General features: G+C 34.9%; 2 long non-coding RNA genes and 1 pseudogene across 2 annotated transcripts; all 3 read left to right on the top strand.

Annotated features, from left to right (window-relative positions):
* The first annotated feature begins 3,942 nt into the window (after positions 1-3,942).
* Positions 3,943-10,127, top strand: LOC113506635 (annotated as a pseudogene).
* LOC113506636 lies at positions 10,122-10,396 on the top strand. The gene is made up of 2 exons (XR_003401742.1): positions 10,122-10,176; positions 10,263-10,396. It is a non-coding gene; the product is annotated as an uncharacterized LOC113506636 (long non-coding RNA).
* A 195-nt stretch (positions 10,397-10,591) lies between these two features.
* Positions 10,592-11,528, top strand: LOC113506637. The gene is made up of 2 exons (XR_003401743.1): positions 10,592-10,726; positions 11,057-11,528. It is a non-coding gene; the product is annotated as an uncharacterized LOC113506637 (long non-coding RNA).
* Positions 11,529-20,504: the final 8,976 nt, after the last annotated feature.

Raw genomic sequence — 20,504 nt, 5'->3', positions numbered from 1 at the left:
AATGATCTTCATGTTGATTATGATCTTGTACTATGCGTTTTATATTGTCCTGACGTCTCATCTAGGCCATAACTCTATGGCATCTTTGCGTCGGCTCTCATTGTTTTACAACTAGAGATTGTGTAGTTGAGGCCAAACGATTTGAATTGATCAATTTGTCATAATCGACAAAATAGCAGTATCAAAATTTTATTGCATTTTATATTTTCTATACTAGTTTATGTCTGCGATTCATTTGTGGTAACTTCAATTTTTTAGCTGTATAATGAATTGTAATAAAAAACTAAAAAAAAAACTCCTTGGTTAGGGTCTATAAAATCTCGTTATAAATTAAGTAATAAAAATCAGCTTGATAATTTTTATCTTTCATGAAAAACCAAAAAAAAACTAAAAAATACTAAAGAACTCATTTTTTTTTATTCAACTTAAGATTTCTCTTTTGGTGATCTATAACACTTTTATAATCCGCGAATAATCGATTAATAACGTCCTTCTTAACACGGAGGATCAAAATGAAATAAACTTCACATCAATATCCGTTGAAATTTATACACTGCCAAAATTAGTGCATGACGTCAAAGAAAACATTGTGAAATTATTTCAGTATGGTTTTGTTTTTCCTTTGGTTTTTAGTTTAAAAAAGAATAGTTCTTAATCTCAGTTTCTAATCCATAACTTCTGCATGACCAAACTGGATTTTTAAGTCTCCAGGAGTGTTATACGACACAGCAGACTTTATAGATCTTGTACAAATGAAAATATATTTTCCATAGTGAGATTATTTTCCAAGTCCCAAGAGGGTATTTGTGTTTTTATTCGGATAGAGAGGAACAAGAAAAACCGTTGAACACTTAATTTATTTAACTTAATCAGTGCTTCCCAAATGTTACTCCACCGAAATCAAGATGGCCATGAGAACCATCTGATCGCTAAGATTGCACAGCTGTATGCCAGGGTGAAAGCATATAAACAATCACTGTTACCGTAATCAGTACAATTGACAATGGAGTCATCAAGCTGATCATTTTGGATTCAAAATTAAAGATATAATTCTTAACTTAGACCAAAGGAATCAAAATTAGGTATCAATTTAGTATTAAAGCGAAGTTCCTTACCGCACGTTGCGAAAGGGGGCTAAAATAATCATTCGTAACGACACTTTTTGCTGTAATTGTAAGCCGTGCGGCGTGCGCGTGTATCTGTCCCCCTCTCTTATAGAAAGCCAGACAGTTATTTATTATAACAAAAAAATTCCATCTGGTGCCTCTGGGCACATCCCAAGTTTTTTTTTTTTATGAATTAGAACGAGAAAGTCCAAATTCCTTTACACTACACATCTTTTATGCATGTATACTGTATACTGAACGCTTGGTTTAGTTGCTACTCTTTCCTTAAAAACATCAATTTCATGTGCGATAATTATGAATATCATCATCAATCTCAGCCTATAGCTGTCCACTGCTGGACATAGGCCTCTCCAGATGTTCTCCAGCGCGACCGGTGTATTACCACATGCATCCAACGAAAACCCAGCGGCTTTCACCAGGTTAAATTAAATAGCTAAGGGCATATCAATGACTACAAAGTCATTCTCAATCTACCTTAAGAAGTAACAAAAAACTAAGTACGAGAAAGTAAGTATGTGAAAATTGCAAACAAGTGAGCCGAGAAACATATTTTGAATAAATTAATTTTTAAACGCCACATGTTTTCTGTGTTGACAATGTGATCAATAAATTAGATTGTTGTTTTAGTTGCAAATAGTGAAATTAACAATTTAAGTATACGAAATGAGGGCGATAGCTTTCTATCATATCTAAAATTAATTAATCAGAGATGTTTGTGAAGGGATTGTATACCTCATGGCTACGCTGTAACTGTACAAGTTGATCGATCACAGGTTTAGCTACGCTTGATACGGTCGGCGATTAGATGGGTGACCATCTACGTCATAACGAGTTTCGGAAGGCACTTAAGCAGTGGATCCCGATTATTAACAAATAATGAACAGTTATTGCCTGTAGCCAGAAGCCATATGTACATTTGGTTGAACTGGAAGCCGACCCTGACATAGCGAGAGAGATAGTTGGAAAAGCTAGGATGATGACGCAGGTGATGATGTTTGTCAAATGTCATGGTATACTATTATATTTCCATTCATATAAACACAGACAGATATTTCCAACGTTCCCATTCTCCAACGGGATTTAAAACCATACAAGAGCGAAACGACGACGAGAATTTTTAGATATCCAAAGTTAAAAGAAGACGTGCGAAGCTGAGTGCAGCCTCAGAATGATAGAAGGTCAAATGGAAGATCATGAAGCCAAACTAGAAATGTTCCTTGTGTGGTGGATGGATTGTTACCAGTATCAGATTAGTGTTTAGATATTATTAAACTTGATTCTAAATATTGGAACTTATAGGGGTACTAACTAGATAGTAGGACCTATGGCATATTCATGGAGTGGATGTTAGTGTGCCTAATCACCACATTCTATTTGTTACCTATTTTGATCGTTCTAGCTTTTAATGATTATTTATTTATTTCTGGTAGGTCGAGAGATGAGTCATGCGTTGTGATGACACAAACAAGTAAAAATGTGTCGATTTGCATGTTGTATTTTTTATCGAAAAATTGTAAACGTTCAGGACGACTTATCAGAATTTGGCCTCAATTTGATCAGCTGTTGTTGTTGTTGTTTGTCGGTTTTGCAGCGTCCAAAAACGTTCTTGTCCTTGCTATTACCGTTTGCGTTGGATTCCTCGTGCATTCTATCACGCATCCAGCGACTATCATGCTCTAGGAACCCCTAGTAAAAATCTCCAAACCCTCTGGATTTGTGATACAAATGAGTATTTTCTCAGGCTATTTAAGGTCACGATGACCGCACTGAACATCAAATAAACTAGTATTTTTGCTCTTGAAACTATAACTCCACGCTATGACTAGCATATTTTTGTTTACAAAACAATCGAAGTCGTCATACAATTCTTTGCAACATCATTTCCCAACAAAACGGAAAACTTGTTTGTACAGCTTTTTAATTGACTTGGAACAAAATATTGCTTTTACTTTATGTGGAAGTATTTTGTCACATTTTAATAGCATTCTTTTTATGATATGAAAATCTTTGTGAAACTGATGGCAGAAGGCAGTTTTTTAATATTTTCCTATTTCTATTTTTGTGAAGGATCTAAAATTGCCCATCCATCCTTTTCTCTTTATAAATCGAAATTCTTTTTAAACAATTATATATTTTGAAACATATTTCTAATACGTTTCAATGTATTAGATCAAAATTAGAACTCATTTTGAGTTGCTAATCAGTAAGGCCATTTGCTACTTCATTTTCGGAAAATTCGATGTCTTATCGTTTGATATATTTCATCAATGAAAATATTATATTTTGTCTGTTTTAATCCGTACGTGTTAGTAAAAAGTTTAATAAGAAATGAATTAAACATAAAGTGCTAATATTATAGGAGGCATAAATCTGAGTAAATAAGCAACAATACAACGACTGTTTTAGTGAGAGTTAATGTTTGTAGGGTTGGTCATTTCAATATAGATATTTTTTACTATCCTACTATGATAAGGTTAATTTTGAATTAATTTTCAAATAATCTTTTTCTTATGAAAGACAAAGAGAAGTATTTATTAAAGGATTGAAATGGCTGCTACTGTTCACAACAAGGCGATACATTATTTAACAATTTATCATATTATAAATTATAGGAAAAAACGAATTACTAATATTGTACTTATAAATTACAGCTAACATCAAATTTGCTCCTTCCTTTTTCAGTTGTCAAAATTATTTCTGAAAAAAGTAAGGAAAATTTTTGACAAAAAATGACTGTTTCTGACAACCCTGACGTAAATACACGAATCATGATTAGGCTTCACCTTTGTTTACATAGTTGAAACTTACTTTTAAGAGACACTTTCGTTTTGTTCAGTCAGTTGTTTCCAAGATCCCGAAGACATGTCTACAGCCATGGATGTCCTCAAGTTTAAAGTTAACGGAAAGGAGCACACAGGTTCTTAATTTAATCTTAGTAATAATAAATTTAGTTAGTTATCAAATTTCTCCAAGGGCAATGACTTATTTGCCTTTCAAAGCTCGGGTTTTAGTTTGAATCTGTGACGTTGCTTAACCTGCCTTTAGAGTTTTGATTTATTAGTAGATTTATTAGAACCTTCGATATTTTATGGCTTTTTTACTGGATTTTCTTCAACTGTAACAAAAGATTTTGAGGAAATGGCGATCTGAACACCAATTTGTGTGAACAAGAAGAGAGTGGATAATTGCAAGAGAATGATTAAGGAGAGGTTTCGGAACCGTTTTTTTACTATTTAAACATTCCCATCTCTTCTTCTCAGTCTTAAATCTTCAGCCGACCTAAATATGCTCACTAAAATTGATAATTTTAATTCTAGTTGGCAGCAATGTGAGCTCCGATGTGATGTTGGTGGACTACCTCCGGAACTACCTCAACCTGCGCGGTACCAAGTACATGTGTCGTGAAGGTGGATGTGGAGCTTGCATAGTGACAGCATCCAAGACTGCTGGAGGACCTTTCGTGTCTGTTAACTCTGTAAGTACAGAGTCCTTATTACATTGAAGAATTTCTGCGAATTTTCTTTAAGCAGTTTTCTTGACTTCTTCGAAATGGTCAGTGATACATGTAGGTTTAGCGCCAATGGGAGTTGTATTAGTTGCCTTATTTGGACACACGTAATCTATACTTAAGTATATAATAAAGCTGAAGAGTTTGTTTGTTTGTTTGAACGCGCCAATCTCAGGAACTACTGGTTCAAATTGATTTTTTTGTCTTGAGTAGACCATTCATCGAGAAAGGTTTAAGGCTATATACCATCACGCTGCGACTAATAGGAGCGAAGAAAAAAATATTAATTATATATTCTAACCACGCGGACGAAGTTGCGGGCAACAGCTAGTATAAGATATAAATAATAATTACTTCCTTAATTTTCAAGTGCTATTAGTGAAATTTATATTGACTTAATAAGTGTTAACTTTTTAAATAACAGCTGTATCAACAATGTAAAATTTGGTGTAAAAAGGATGGCTGGCAAAAAATATGATGAAGAATTTATGATATTTTCTTGAAACTTATTGTCTGTTAATGGTTTAGTTCAATTTTTTAAACATTTTTCGATACAAACCCAGTCACAGTCTATCTATATACCTGATACCCCGACTTAAACTGAATTACTTAGTAGGTCTCCAAACGATTTCACCTTTTACTTGATCTTCAATTTGATCGTTTTTTTCAGTGCTTAGTCTCCGTTGGATCTTGCCATGGTTGGGAAATCAAGACCATCGAAGGTCTCGGTAACAGAAAAGATGGCTACCATCCCCTACAGAAGAGTCTTGCAGAAACAATGGTACTCAATGTGGATACTGCAGCTCCGGATGGATCATGGCTATGCATGGGTAGGTTATATGGAAAAAAACGTTTGATTAACATAACATGGGATAGTTGCTAACAAAATTATGGTGCAAGTTAATCAGCGTTAAAAATCTTAATATAACCACGAAAAGAAAAGCATTAAACTATTTTACTAAGTTTGACCTTTTTTCATAACAGTTTCATGGAATCGAAAAAGGAAGCAACTATGATGGAGGTCCAAAACGCATTCGGCAGCAACCTCTGCCGTTGTACTGGATACAGACCAATTCTGGAGGCCTTCAAGAAGTTCGCGAAGGATGCTCCTAAAGAAGACAGGCTCATGAGTCTTAAGAACTTGAGCTTGTGCAAGACCTCAAAGGGAGGCTGCTGCAAATCAGGCTGTGATGATGAAGAGGACTGGTGCATGGTTCGCGAAGATGACTTGGGTGAAACTGAGACTAAGAAAATTGTACTGAAAGATGGCAAAATCTGGTACAGACCTAGACTGCTTAAGGATGTCTACCAAATTCTTGGAGAAAACCTGGAATCATACATGTTGGTCGGTGGTAATACTGCCAAAGGTAAGTTCTGATAAGCGTCTCATATTAACGCTCCTATATTAGCATGTATTGATTGAATTATCAAGAATTTTAAGCGTCTAAGAAGCAAATTAAGTTTTGAAAAATGTTGATTTGATTATTAATTATTATTACAGGAGCATTTTTGATTGCTGAATACCCTAACGCTTTGATTGACATCACTGCTGTCCAAGAATTGAGGACCAACGAATTGGACCAGAACCTTGTTGTTGGTGCTGGACTCACCCTGACAGAGTTCATGGATATCCTCAAGGAAGGCTCCAAAGTAGAAAACTTCAGCTATTTCGAGAAGCTGTACAACCACATCGAATTGGTGGCCCACATTCCCATTAGGAACGTAAGTATTAAATAAATGATCAAGTTTTGTGTAATGTGCACTTACTTTTTCTATAGATCCACTCTTAAGCGACTTACTATTATTTACGAGTTTTATGCTTGTGTTTTCAGGTCGGTACTATTGGAGGAAACTTGATGATCAAGCACACATACACTGTGTTCCAGTCTGACATTTTCCTGCTGTTAGATACCGTTGGAGCCCAATTGACAATCAGTTAGTATCTTTGATACATTTACTTTCAATCGGTTATATGCTGAAGTTCGTAATTTAGTGAAACTGGTTTCTCCAAACGTTCCTAGAAATCTATTTAGTGCAATTGTTTGTTTTAGAATAAAAAATGCAAGTTTAACAGATCATTTTCTGTGTCAATTATTATTAACACATTTTTACATTACAGGTGACTACAAAGGTAAACAAGAAGTAGTAACCATGCAACACTTCTTGACAATTGATATGAAAGGAAAAGTGATCATCAATATCATGCTTCCTCCACTGAACAACACCTACAAACTTTACACTTACAAGGTAATACAATCCCTTCATAGAATTTGGGCTTGTACCCAAACTGAACAGCATAATATTGTAGCTTATCAAGCAAATTGTTGCATTTTAATTTTTTGGTTTTAATTTGCAGCTCATGCCTAGAGCTCAAAGTGCTCACGCGATCGTGAACTGTGGATTCCTCTACAAACTGAACTGCAAAAATATAGTTGAAGACGCCAGGATTACGTACGGAGCTCTTTCCACGAAGTTCACCAGGGCTCCAGCTACCGAGAAATATCTAGTTGGAAAGCCTTTGTTCACTAACGATACCCTGCAAGGAGCTCTCAGGGTTTTAGATGGTGAGATGATCGTTGAGGAGCATCGCCCTGAACCTTCCCCCGAAGTCAGGAGGTACATCGCAAAGGCCCTCTTCTTCAAGGTGAGCATGTCTATCTCTAGCCATAAATTTTAAATTTTTCAACAAATATGGCGATTTGTCATACCTATTTGTAAAAAGCAACATAGTTTTACATTTCTGTGAATCAGTATAAAAACATACATTAATCATTAAAGTAATATTTGACTGTAAAGAGGTAAAGTCATATATTTTTTTCAGGGATTGTTATCACTTTGCCCATCTGAACAAGTGCAAGAACGCCTTAAGTCTGGTATTACTAAACTGACGGAAACTAGACCCGTGTCGACCGGCAAGCAAACGTACGTCACAGACCCATCGCTGTACCCAATGAACCAGCCAATGCCAAGATTAGAAGCTCAAGTGAGTATTTTACCAAAACCTAAAAATATTGATACTTATTGAGACGGAGGAGAATGGTGTGAACAAAGTTCGGCCTATGCCCAATAGTGGGTTATTCAAGGCTGCTGCTGATGATAACGATGGTGATGAACTTATAGATCGTTTGTCACAAGTTTAAAGATCTGGTCATTCTGGTAAAATCTTTATAAAGACGAAATGTGAATGAATCCTTACCTAAATAAATTTCTTATAATATATTTTATTTCAGATTCAATGTGCTGGAGAGGCTCAATATACTGATGATATCGCAACCATGGCCAATGAAGTGTTTGGTGCTTTTGTACTCAGTACAGTAGCCTTAGGTACTATCATCAAGATGGATGCCACCGATGCATTGGTAAGTTAAGTTATACCATTTATTTATTTACAACATCATTATGATCTCGATTAAGAATAAAACTGATAAGGTTTAAAGATACGAATAATAAAACAAAAATTAAGGATCAAACTAAAAGGTGACAGGACTACATTATATAAATCACATTATCACAGACGTATGTTAGATAATAAAATACATTATATATTTTTTTCTAGAAACTCGCAGGAGTAGTAGCTTTCTACACCGCCAAGGATATTCCTGGCCTTAACTCTTTCACCCCCAATGATGGTGCATTCACCACTCAAAACGAGGAAGTTCTTAGCGAAGGCACAATTAAATATTACGGTCAGCCGATCGGTATTATTGTCGCCGAAGATCAACACGTAGCGAACAGGGCTGCCGCTCTTGTCAAAGTTAAATACAGCAATCTGGGCAAACCTATCACAGACATCATTAAAGCAAGGACGGATTCCACCAGGAACACTCTGTTTACTTCCATTGATGCCACGGCAACTGGATCAGATATTCACAAGACTCTAACTGGAACAAACTACATGCATGGACAGTACCATTGCTCAATGGAGACTATGGTATGCGTTGCCAAGCCAACAGAGGAAGGTCTTGAAGTACATTTGGCATCTCAATGGCTGGATGGACCTCATGTGATGATTTCCAGGGCTTTGAACATTGAAAAGAATAAGTAAGTAATCAAATAATCAATAAAAGTCTCCTGACAAAAAGAAAAACAGATTTTGACGAAAATTCTTTTTTTTTAGGATTGACTTGCACATCCGCCGTGTTGGAGGCAGTTACGGTTTGAAAATTACCCGTAGCATCCAAGCTGCCGTTGCTTGCAGTCTTGTCGTACAAAAGCTAAACCGTCCTTGCCGTTTCATCCAGCCACTGGTTACCAACATGACAGGCTTTGGCAAGAGAATGCCAAACGTTGTTGATTATGAGGTAAATTTCAGACTTAATGCTACCATGCAATTTAGGTAGAATACCAGTTCCTAAAATATTGTCATCTTACTACTATTTTTATTATTCTACGCTGATATAAAATTGAATAAAGAGAAAATTGAGTACGTAACATATCCCCTACTGCATGGTTTTTGATAAATTAAACTTCTTAATCACTGTTTTTAGGCCGCAGTAAACAGTTCTGGAGTACTGCAATACGTGAATACTACAATCTATACTGACAATGGTCACATGATCAACGAGCCTTGCATTGTTTACGGTACTGACACGTACCACAACTGCTATGATGCGTCTAAATATAATTACAAGGCCTACAACACCGTCACTGATACACCTAAAAATACTTTCTGTAGATCACCTGGTAAGTCATTTAAAATTAAACATAGCTTGATTTTTATCTTCACGTAATTAAATTTACGCATATCCTAAAACGTTTGTTTTTTTTGTCAGGTACATTGGAAGCCATCGCATCTGCTGAACTTATAATGGAGCGCATTTCTTACGAATTATCGTTAGATCCGGTAGCAGTTCGTGTAGCCAATTTGGAAGTGGCTAGTAAGGAAGAAATGAACGGAATTTTGGAAAATCTCAAGACTAGCGCTGAATACGTTAGCCGAAGAGCCGCGGTTGATTCTTTCAACGCTCAAAACAGATGGAAGAAGCGAGGTTTGAGGTGGGCTTTCTGTAGATGGCCGCCAGCAGGTGGTGCCAACCTCGACATCAACCTGTCGGTCTACCACGCTGATGGCTCCATCATTATCACCCACGGTGGTGTTGAAATGGGTCAAGGAATTAATACAAAGGTAGCCCAAGTAGCTGCTTATCTCCTGAAAGTACCTTTAGAAAAAAATCCAAATCAAAGGAAACAATACTATTATTAACCCTAACAACGCTGTAACCGGTGGAAGTATTACAACTGATGCAGTTATTATTGGTCTGAAGAGATGTGTTGAGCAATTGCAGGCGAGATTAGACCCTATTAGAGCTACACTAAACAACCCGACATGGGAACAAGTGATAACCGCAGCGTATACTGCTCAAGTCGATCTTCAGGCTCACGGCTATGTCAGCAATCTTGATGCCCAATTATATGAAATCTACGGTATGGCTCTGTGTGAAGCTGAAGTTGATGTATTGACTGGAGAATTCCAAATACGCAGAGTCGATATTCTGGCAAGACGTAGGTTTGAGTATCAGTCCTGAACTTGATATCGGACAAGTAAGTTTCAAGATTAATTATATTTTTGAGTTACATTTCCTTTAACACATGTAAGTTTTACCAACAACATAATTCTAAATGTTTAGATTGAAGGAGCCTTTGTCATGGGTCTTGGGTACTGGACTTCCGAGAATCTAGCCTACGACGAGGAAACTGGAGCAATAATTACTGACAGAATCTGGCAATACTTCCTACCTGAAGCATGTGACACACCCCAAGACTTCAGAGTCACTTTCAAGCAGGGATCCAAGGGCAATGACATCATCCTTGGATCTAAAGGTACGAACACATTTTTATTAAAAACATACATAGGTGTTCTGATTGATTACCAAAGAATTGTTAAAACCTAAAAGAAAATAATTTGAAAGTGCAGTTATCATATTTTACATAGAAGTACAATAGTTTGATTTTTACATGCTGTTTTTAAATTTAACAGGAGTGGGAGAGCCTGCGACATGTTTGTCGGTGGTGATTCCGTTTGCAATCAGAGAAGCTATCGCCCACGCCAGACAAGAGTCCGGTATCCCCACCACTGAGTGGTTCGATATTGGTAAGTTTATTATAAATCAGATTCATATTCAAACAATATTATTTATTAGATGCATGTAAATCATCATTTGAATTTAACGAAACTTATCTTGCGCCTTCAGACAAGTGACATTTGTCTTATCAATTACGCTAATATCAAATGTGATAATGACAATGTCTAAAACACGTAACTTGTCGAAGAAGGTTGTACGCAAACATTCAAATAATTCGAACGGCTATGTTTGTACAGCTGGCAATATCAGTGAAAGTGACGATAATAAGAACCATTTTTTTTTAATATCATCTTGTTTGGTCGGCAGTTTTTAACATTTAATCTTGTATTCTTTTACAGCTGGTCCTTGCTCCATCGAGAACATTTGCTTGGCCATCAAGAACAACACTGAAGATTTCAGATTCAATTAAGTGCTGAGATTCAACGGCTATACTTTACCTCATCACACGTTTTTGTGACCTTAAATGACAACTGGCTGGCTTTCCAATGGTACTGTGTTTTACTATGATAACTGCGTCGCGATCTTTTCTTGTTTCACCAAAATCATTTGACACTTGTTTTCGTCTTATAGGTTTTTGTTACATTGGTGTTTTTGAATCGATCGATGGATTTATCGCTATATTGATATTATAACGATCTTGTTTTTCGATATCAATATTAAGGTATTATTCAAGATTTTCTTTTTCTAAAATCATTGATTTCATTCACATCAATATTAGGGGCATCACTTAGTTTTTTTTATAAAAACCGATTTGATTCCCAAAAGTATTTGTATCGCGTCGTAATTATTGCCTATTTTTACTTGTAGATAGATTGACCAAAAAGAGAAAAAAGATCTTTTTATTTTGTTTATTGTTATTTAATTTAATTGTGAAAGTGCCTTTAATTTATGGATATCAAGGGTTTGATTTGCATATTTTTTTATTTTATCTATAAGTGGTGTTTTCTTATTTTGTTTTTGATGTTACCTTGTTTTTGATTATTTTAACTTTTTGTCAATAATACTATTTCAAAAATAGACAAAAAAAAAACATTATTTTCTTGTTCACTTTATTATGTTGGTTGTTAATAAATAATTGGCATCTTTTAAAAAGGCTTTTCCTTTATCAATCATATTTTCTAAACCCGATGCACCCAGAAGTATTTCCTCAATTAATTAATACGAAATATCTGCTACATAATACTCGATCACTAAAATAAATCCGAAAGCAAACTATCCTGTCATCACAGTTCAATTCAAATAACTGCAAAACAACAACCACCTCAAACATTTCTAACACAGAATTATAAAAGGTCCCCTTTACTACCAACACTCCAGTATTTACTGAACTTAATAAGAATACACGATACATTACCGGCCACATACCGAATACTCATTGAATGAGACCCTCAGGGGACGTGTGCTAAGCGCTGCGAGCATCTGTCGAGAGGCCGCAGGAATGCTCGCCAGATGAGCTTAGACCTCAGTAGAAAGGATTTCGTGAGCTCTATCAGTAATACCTTTAGATATGGACTTATATTTCTTATTTTATTGGATCTGTGTACGATTGTGGTGTGTTTGGTTAAGCGCTTCTAAATTTGATTTGGATTGCAGTCAGTGTTGTAAATATTTCCTGTTTTTTACGATGATTGTCTAGTGAAAATAATTTATTTAGAACTGATTCACAGTTACTGCAGGTATTTCATTAATGCTCGGGTACTTTTACTCATAGCGTGACGGAATACCTATAATTATCTAAAGTCTAATAATATTATTTACATAATATGTATACTTTCAAAAATGCTTAAGACTATCATGCAAAAAGGTTACTTTTACTTCTCACCTACCTGATGACAGATCCCCACCTTCAAATTATTTGAAATTCATTGTCTCGTGCATGCCAATTATAAATTCTTCATCAAAAATGTTACTATCTAATGAACATGCTGTTTTTATTTTCTAAACGTCCTTACCTATTTAAATAATAACTCGTTATTGAACATCCTATGATAATCCTAGTTCCGTTCCTCCCACGTTCGCAACATCCGAACGTATTTCCATCACATTACCAGTGGACCATGCAATTTGCACGTCGAAGCCTTTGGGAGCTATGCGGCTTCAGCTTTCAGATCTGATCCTAAGGAAATAGATATGCGAACATTTCCTTTCCATTTTCCCTACACTATTTTGAATATTAATGGTAATTTTTAAGACTTGTTTATATTTCGAGTTTTTGCTCGAAGTATTTTTATACTGTATGCTGTAATGTACATTTTTAATGGTTAAAAGAAAAACTATCTGCAGCCTTCAATTTATCCTCGGGAAATTTAACAAAAAAGGTTTTTGCTTTGGCATTTTTTTTTATTAATATTAATTTTCAGATTTTTTAAGAAATAAAGTATTTACATTGAAATAAAAGTTGAATAAGTTATTTGTTATTATCAGACAGACAGAAAAAAAACCAATATATATAGTGGTTTATGTACCGTATCTTCTCATGCGTATGTTAGAAAACGATCATTTCAATATTACTAACAGACTCTCCAATTTTATCTAAATTTACACAGACACAGTTAGAGATTAACAGTCATTAACGAATTGTATTTTCAATTATACAGTTTTTGTAAGATCGCATATTAAAATAGCTTAACTAAGCTCTCGTAATGTATAGCCATTAATATAAAGTTTCCTTTAACCAACACATGTCATTAAAATTTGAATCCAAATGAATCTTCATGTCTACAGCAGCGCAGTTTTCTTAAATCATCGTCCCCTTTCATTGAGGCTAGCTTTCAGAGCACGTGCGACCCATCACCATGTAGAGCCACTAAATGAACGAAAATGTACTTATATTAAATTTAGATTATTGAAATATATTCGCATTCAAAATGTTTCAGCGGAGACACAGATTATAAGGCAGACTTCCATGACGTTAAAATATTTTCGGCTTTTATGCAAGGATATGAACAATTAATGAAAAAAAAACTGATGAGTCTATTTTGAGAAATCAAGTTTCCATCGGGAACTTTCGACACCCGGTGCCTCCGGAAAATCTTAAGGCTATTCCCTTTTATCTCACCATCTGAAAAATCACTTCAAGCTACCGATATCCCTGGCTGAAATCACAAGACAATGTTCAAGGTCAACTTGTGACCAGTGTAATTAAATCGCTTATTTACTGGCCCCAAAGTTCTAGCATGCAAATGTTCTAACGCGGACTAACGAGGCACTCAACTCTGTTCTAACGAGTGCTATTCGAATAGCTACCGTCACTTGGGCATTAGTCAGTTTTCACTAAGTATTGCCAAGCTAACAATACTTAACTTGCAAAGGCCGTGTAGTCTTTTAGCCAATTGGTAAAGGTCACAATCTTTCTGTGCACGATGTGTCGCGGGCTCGAGCGTAGGACAAGCATGTGTGTTCGACGAATCCTTGTTGAGAGTTTGAGTGTCTGCGCATGTGACTGAATTGTTTGTGAAACCCCCGCCAAACAGGGATTAAATAAAAGACTGCGTGAGTCGTTAATAAAAAAACTGTTTTGAGGATACAGGACAAGGTTAATTCAGAGGACGATTAAAATAATCTAAATTATTTTGATACTTTTTATTTATTTTGATACTTTTTATTTATTTTAATAGTCTTTTGAATTTACCTCGAGATTATAAATTGATATGGCAGTGATCGTAATGTGGATGTTTGACCAGAACAATAGGTATTGTTTAAACACAAATATTCACTTATTTATAAGCATGGTACGTTAGCCCTCAATTGACATCCGGTCTTACAGTGATTTGTAAGAAGGTAAACGATTTTCTTTTTTTTTAATATTTGCCAAGTTGGTTACTACAAATAAGAGTTTTGTCAAAACCAACCAAACCATATTTAACCAAAAATATCGTATAAGATTCATTATCCGAAGAGTACGTTGTAATTGAAGCTATGCAAAAAAGTGATAATTAACGATCATGATCCTTTGTTAAGGTAAGGGCGCGTCTCGCAAATTTAACAAAAACGTAAAACCCAATATTACCTTAAAGAGATTTATTGTACATAATTTTCCCCTTATTAACGCGTCAAAGGCAATTTTAATGAAGATACAGGTGATCGCAGCATCCCTAATTGTCTTATATTAGATGAAGATATTTTTGTTCCGCGATATTAAAGCTTTGAATGAAAGTTTATGTACCTAGCTTGTGTATAGTTAAAAAACATTTTAATAGAAACGGCTATTAAATAAAATAAAAAGGTATATAGTGACTATGTTCTGGTTTTTTTTTCACGTTATATGAAAGCTCGTTTAAAAATAAATACAGATCTCCCTTTAACTTACCCTAAATTTAATGTCAAAAGTATGGAAGACATTATTTTATTTTCGGCGCCCATTACACTTAACGCTGCTTTGTCCATCATAAGGGGTCAGCATCATCAGTATTCCTCTTTTATTCATACCGACTTGCAGACATGTCACTTCTTGTCTTTCTTGTTTTCCATAAATCTCAAATAGGCAAGTACAAAAAGTTGTCACCAAAATGATAACTTAAACTAAGTAATATGACTCCCCCTTCCTCCCCACTCCTAACACCTGTAACTTACCCTTAAAAATAATAAAATAAATCATTTAAAATTCCTTTCACAAGTATTTTTGAGTCTAGTTCCAAGGGCCATACTGCTACATTCCGTTTATACGGAGCACTCGACCAAAAACCTACTAACTCTCTCGTTATACATTTCGTTTTAAGTAAAGTTATAAAATACAGGCTGAATAGGTGATTCTATTTATCTATATATATTATACTAATATATAAAGCTGAAGAGTTTGTTTGTTTGTTTGAACGAGCTAATCTCAGGAACTACTGATCCAAATTGAAAAATTCCTTTTGTGTTAAATAGACCATTCATCGAGAAAGGCTTTAGGCTATAAACCATCACGCTGCGACTAATAGGAGCAAAGATACAATGGAAAATGTAAAAAAAACAGGGCAGGTATAAATCATAACTTAATATATCTTCTACCCACGGGGACGAAGTCGCGGGCAACAGCCAGTACTTTCTAAATAATTATTAATAGTTAATGCTTTTAATATTGTATTTGAGTATTTGTTCTCTGGAAACGACTGGATATTATGGAACAACATTTTTTTTTTGTTCCAAATTATGTCTACCATATTCTAAAAATTCATCTCAAATGAAGATTTCATTTGAAATCGATACATTATCATTACTACGGAATAGTCCCAAAAACTGACTGAGATATTTTTAACTGCCTTGACAAAATACAAGAAAATTATCATCACTGCTATTAGCGTAATAATATAAGCTTCGGTTATGACCTTAAATTTTGGTCAAACCAAATCAAAACTAAAGTTATCAGAAATCGACGAAAATTTTGAAATGTTAAATCTCCTAGCATACGAAAAATAGTACCAAACTAGGGTAGACAGTGCTCATGAATAAAAAGATGCAATCTGAAACCAGCTGTTATAGCCAAAGACATTTTTGTAACAGCTATTTTAGCTCAATAAGCTTCGATTGCTTGTAGGAAACGTGCGCGAAATATCATAGCTAATAGCTTACTTCGCGTTTGTAAATATATTGAAGAAGCTCAACTACGGATACTGTTTGGCAAAAATGAAAAAGAAAACTTTCACAGAGTCTGCGCACGTTATATTTAGGAATACTAAATGGAATAAACACTATAAACTTAAATGGGACAGTAATAGGCTAAATCAAGAAACGACAAAAACTGGTCAAGTGCGCTTCGGATTCCCCACGCTGAGGTTTCCTTTCTAAGAGACTAGAGCAAATGGATGAAAATTCCCTCCCTACATCAAATTGATAATACAAACTTTTGCGTTTTTTTTTTTGCAAGAAAATTATGTCACCCGTCTATATGAATCTATGTCTAGCTATACTCGTAGCTCACTCAACGAATCAGTTCTTGAAACTTGGTGACAGACATACGAATAGACAGCGATAATCCATTCCAGAAAAGGAATCCATTAACTAAGGCATGCGCCTTAGTAAATGGATTCCGATCTTAGCTTTTGGGTATGTAACCCTAAAATATGATAAAGCTATTTATTTTCAAGCCTAGCTCAATAGTACCATCAACCATAAACCTAGAACTATCATCCATAACGAAGCCTCCATAAACTGGACATCAAAGATCGTAGTAAACAAAATAACGAGGTTTTTAAGACTCCATCAAAATATGATCTAAATCTATTCAGTCATTTCAGGCTGTAGGGATTTTATGACAGTTGTCGCACACGTCATCGACAGCTTGTATTTAAAAAAATACTGCCGTTGTAAGGAATTTAATCCTTGTGTCGCGGGGGTTTTACAAACATACAAATCACATGCACAAGACACCCAGACTCAGAATAAGCATTCGCGGTCGCAATTTCTACGCGGGAATCGAACCCGCGACATGTCGTGCATAGTGAATTTGGCGTGGTGGACTGTCTTTTTTGAATTGTGTATGCATTAACGGGGGACCGACAAAATGTTTCCGGTACTGTTTAATTTCTAATTTCCATCACTATGTAACTTACATTTTACGCGAATAAATATTTTCTATTCTATTGTATATGACACACTAGATTAAAAACTCTTTTGTTTGCAAGACTAAACCCATATACCAATCTGCCAAACATAAATCTAATTTATGAGATATTTGATATAGAACAATATTTATGTAGACACATTTAATATCTATCGGGGAGATACAAAAATAGAATTATGTAGGATTTGTGCTTCTCTGATAATTCGACCACCTTTGGAACCATTTTGGGTTAACAGAAAATACTTTTGTAGTTTTAAATAGGTACGTTATTCTGTGAATTGATCTGTGGTCTTTACTATAGTTTTTTTTTGCCAAAAAAAATCCCAGAGCACCCTGTCGCAACTAATAATATGGAGCCAGGGTGTTTTTAATTGCTGGAAGTCCGACATGTAAACACGACTTGGGTTGAAGTCATTAGCGTTTTACCCCGGAAAAAAATGTGTTTCAAGACAAGCGTTTCCTTTTGACACTTTAAACTTAAAACAAATGCTGGGTGGTTTTCTTTGGTTAGGTATTATTGTTGATCCTGGTTAACTGATCTGTTTAAGGAGTAGCAATGATGGGTATATGTGGCTTGCTTTCCCATTGCTAAAAAACATATTGGCAATGCAAAGTTATATATTATTGTTAACAAACGATGAAGCTATCGAACTGACTTGAATATAAATTAGTCTTAATTAAGTGATACAAAGGCACTAACCACGTTTTATTACTCATTTATAATATTACAATGTTGTAAGCTAACCTTTACGATGTGATTACATTGTAACGTGTCTACCTTTAAACTAAAAGACAAGTGCGAATAGGAGAGGGTCCCGTACTATTTTTTCTGACCGTCGTAGAAACTGAATATTTTAGGAACAAAATTACTATTGACTTGAATTATGAAGTCCATCAAAAAGTTGTCTTTAAAATATCGCTCTTAAGTATAGACCGCATTTAACTATTAATGTTTGTCAGGTCATTTATTCATTTGGTCTGCAATAAAGAATATTATTATTTCTAAATATCTAAGGGATTTGAATTTCTCACAGGGGAAAAACGGCTTATTTTAATGCGTTAAAAATAAATAGATTCAACTTCACACGTTTGAAAAAGAACTTAAAAGACATTTACAGTATAACTCGATTTTATTTAAAGGCTTCCTTTTCAAATGCAGGGGACTCTAAAAACATCAGAGAATTCTTTGGAAAACTTGTAAAAATACCTGAAGTTCTAACAAAAAAACTGATGGTATTACACGAAATTTTTTCCAACAATAACTTCCTTAAATAGCATTCTTTGGACATAAAAGGCACAATATTGACGCACAAAAGAATCTGTCATCAAAATTATAGACACGGACATTTTATGTGCCCGCCTTTGAAGGTGCCTAAAATGTACCTTTGTGGCAGGTGGAAAATTATGTGAGTACTATATTTGAGACGGGTATGTCATCTATTATAAATATTTTGTAGGCAAAAGTGTGGCCTAGGCTTGGCAAAACGTTAGCTTTTTGTTTGAGCTGTTTTTTTAAGATCGTCATAGGTATATTATGTATATGAAATACTCGATTGATTGTCGTACCTTCCTTTCCCAAAGGGTGAAAACGGAACTCTACTATTGAGGCACCGCTGTCCGGCTCTCCGTCTGTCTGTCATCAGGTTCTAATGCATTAGCAACGATAGCCAGACCTTTGAAATTTCTATAGATGATGACGTATTGATGTTACCGTAATAAATTTTATGAATTATCATTGCAAATAGGTTTTTCTAAAGCCTATTCGCAAGTGCCAAGTCACACTTGACCGGTTATCTATGTATGTAATATTAGCCTAATATAAATGACATTACTTTGCAAATGGCACCTAAGGTTCGAATTTCTTTGCTCTAGTGGTGACATCCACACAAACCCTGTGAGATCGAAAGTAACTCTGTTTGTCTATCTCTTAAGTTATCATACCTTAACTCCAATAAAAGACAGCTCCATTTTGTGGCAATAAAAAAAATCCTCGCAGGTGAAGTAGCAAGCAAAATCTCAAACCCTATAAATAGGTTTTCAGATAGATCGAGTTTCGAGTTACAAATCGTTTGATCTTTCAAATTGTAGTTACTAGACTCAAGTCTGCCATATTAGGTTTCTCTTTTGACAAATGCCTGTATGTTGATTGGAGTCATACCGCTATTAATAGCAATTGGTTTCGTCCAATACACGTGATCAAATCAGATACCTACTTCAGAACCGCGTTTAATTTTATTGTCGAGGTATTTTTATTATTTGTAAATTGTATAAATTAATTTATAGCTGTTTTGACAAGTTAAATGATATTTATGACGGTCTGAATACATGCAGATAGCAACAAATGTTGATCTATGTCGATGGTCAATTTTGATTTAGGTGAGTAGTCGAATCACTGATACTATAAATGTAATTTGTTTAGTACATTGCTAAATTATCCACAAAGACAGCCTACAATTCGGTAGGTAAACATCATTAAATTAATAATTCCATATGTTTTTCATAACAAAAATGACAAGTCAAAACAAATCAGATAGGATCGGACAGACTTTTTTAGACACTTAAACCAAATAAACCACCCACATGTTCTACAATCTAAGGTTCGTAAATTCCATATTTAATTTGACCACTAAAATGTTAGGGAACTAACTGTTTGAACAAACAGTTGAACTATTTGCATTTAACTCCCGGATGGCCATGACCGCCTGCTATTCCTTACAATGTGTGGAACGATCTAGACTAGAACAATTTCACTACCTAGTAATAAAGGTAGGTAGTAAAAGACGTTACAATGAAAGAGGAAAATGAATACTTACTTTTTTGTGTTTGTGCATATTTTGTGACCAATCTTAACAAAAAAATTGTTCAGTCCGTCATTCAACGGTCAGATTTCCGAAAAATATTGTGACATTTTTTTTTCTTGTAAACATAAAATAGAGGCGATACCGTGATTTGAAACCTTGTGTGATGTCACTTATCAGTACGTTTTTTCTAGCAAGTGATATTACTGGCCCCTACTACCATACTTAATTGTTTTTTATCTTCCTTACGTTTTGAGCATGTAATAAAATGAAATATAAATACGTATTCAATATTTTTAAGAAACCTGTCTGACGGACGAAATATTATTAGATTCATCTCGCTTTCTCATGTACAATAGTTTACCTACTTTAAGAACTCGTAAAAGATCTCCAAGAGTAAATTTCTAAAACTGTCAAAACTAGAAGCATATGGGGTAAAATTTT

This window comes from Trichoplusia ni (assembly GCF_003590095.1).
Source record: "Trichoplusia ni isolate ovarian cell line Hi5 chromosome 20 unlocalized genomic scaffold, tn1 tig00004138_group19, whole genome shotgun sequence".
Lineage (NCBI taxonomy): Eukaryota > Metazoa > Arthropoda > Insecta > Lepidoptera > Noctuidae > Trichoplusia > Trichoplusia ni.
This window is presented reverse-complemented; position numbering and strand designations above follow the sequence as displayed.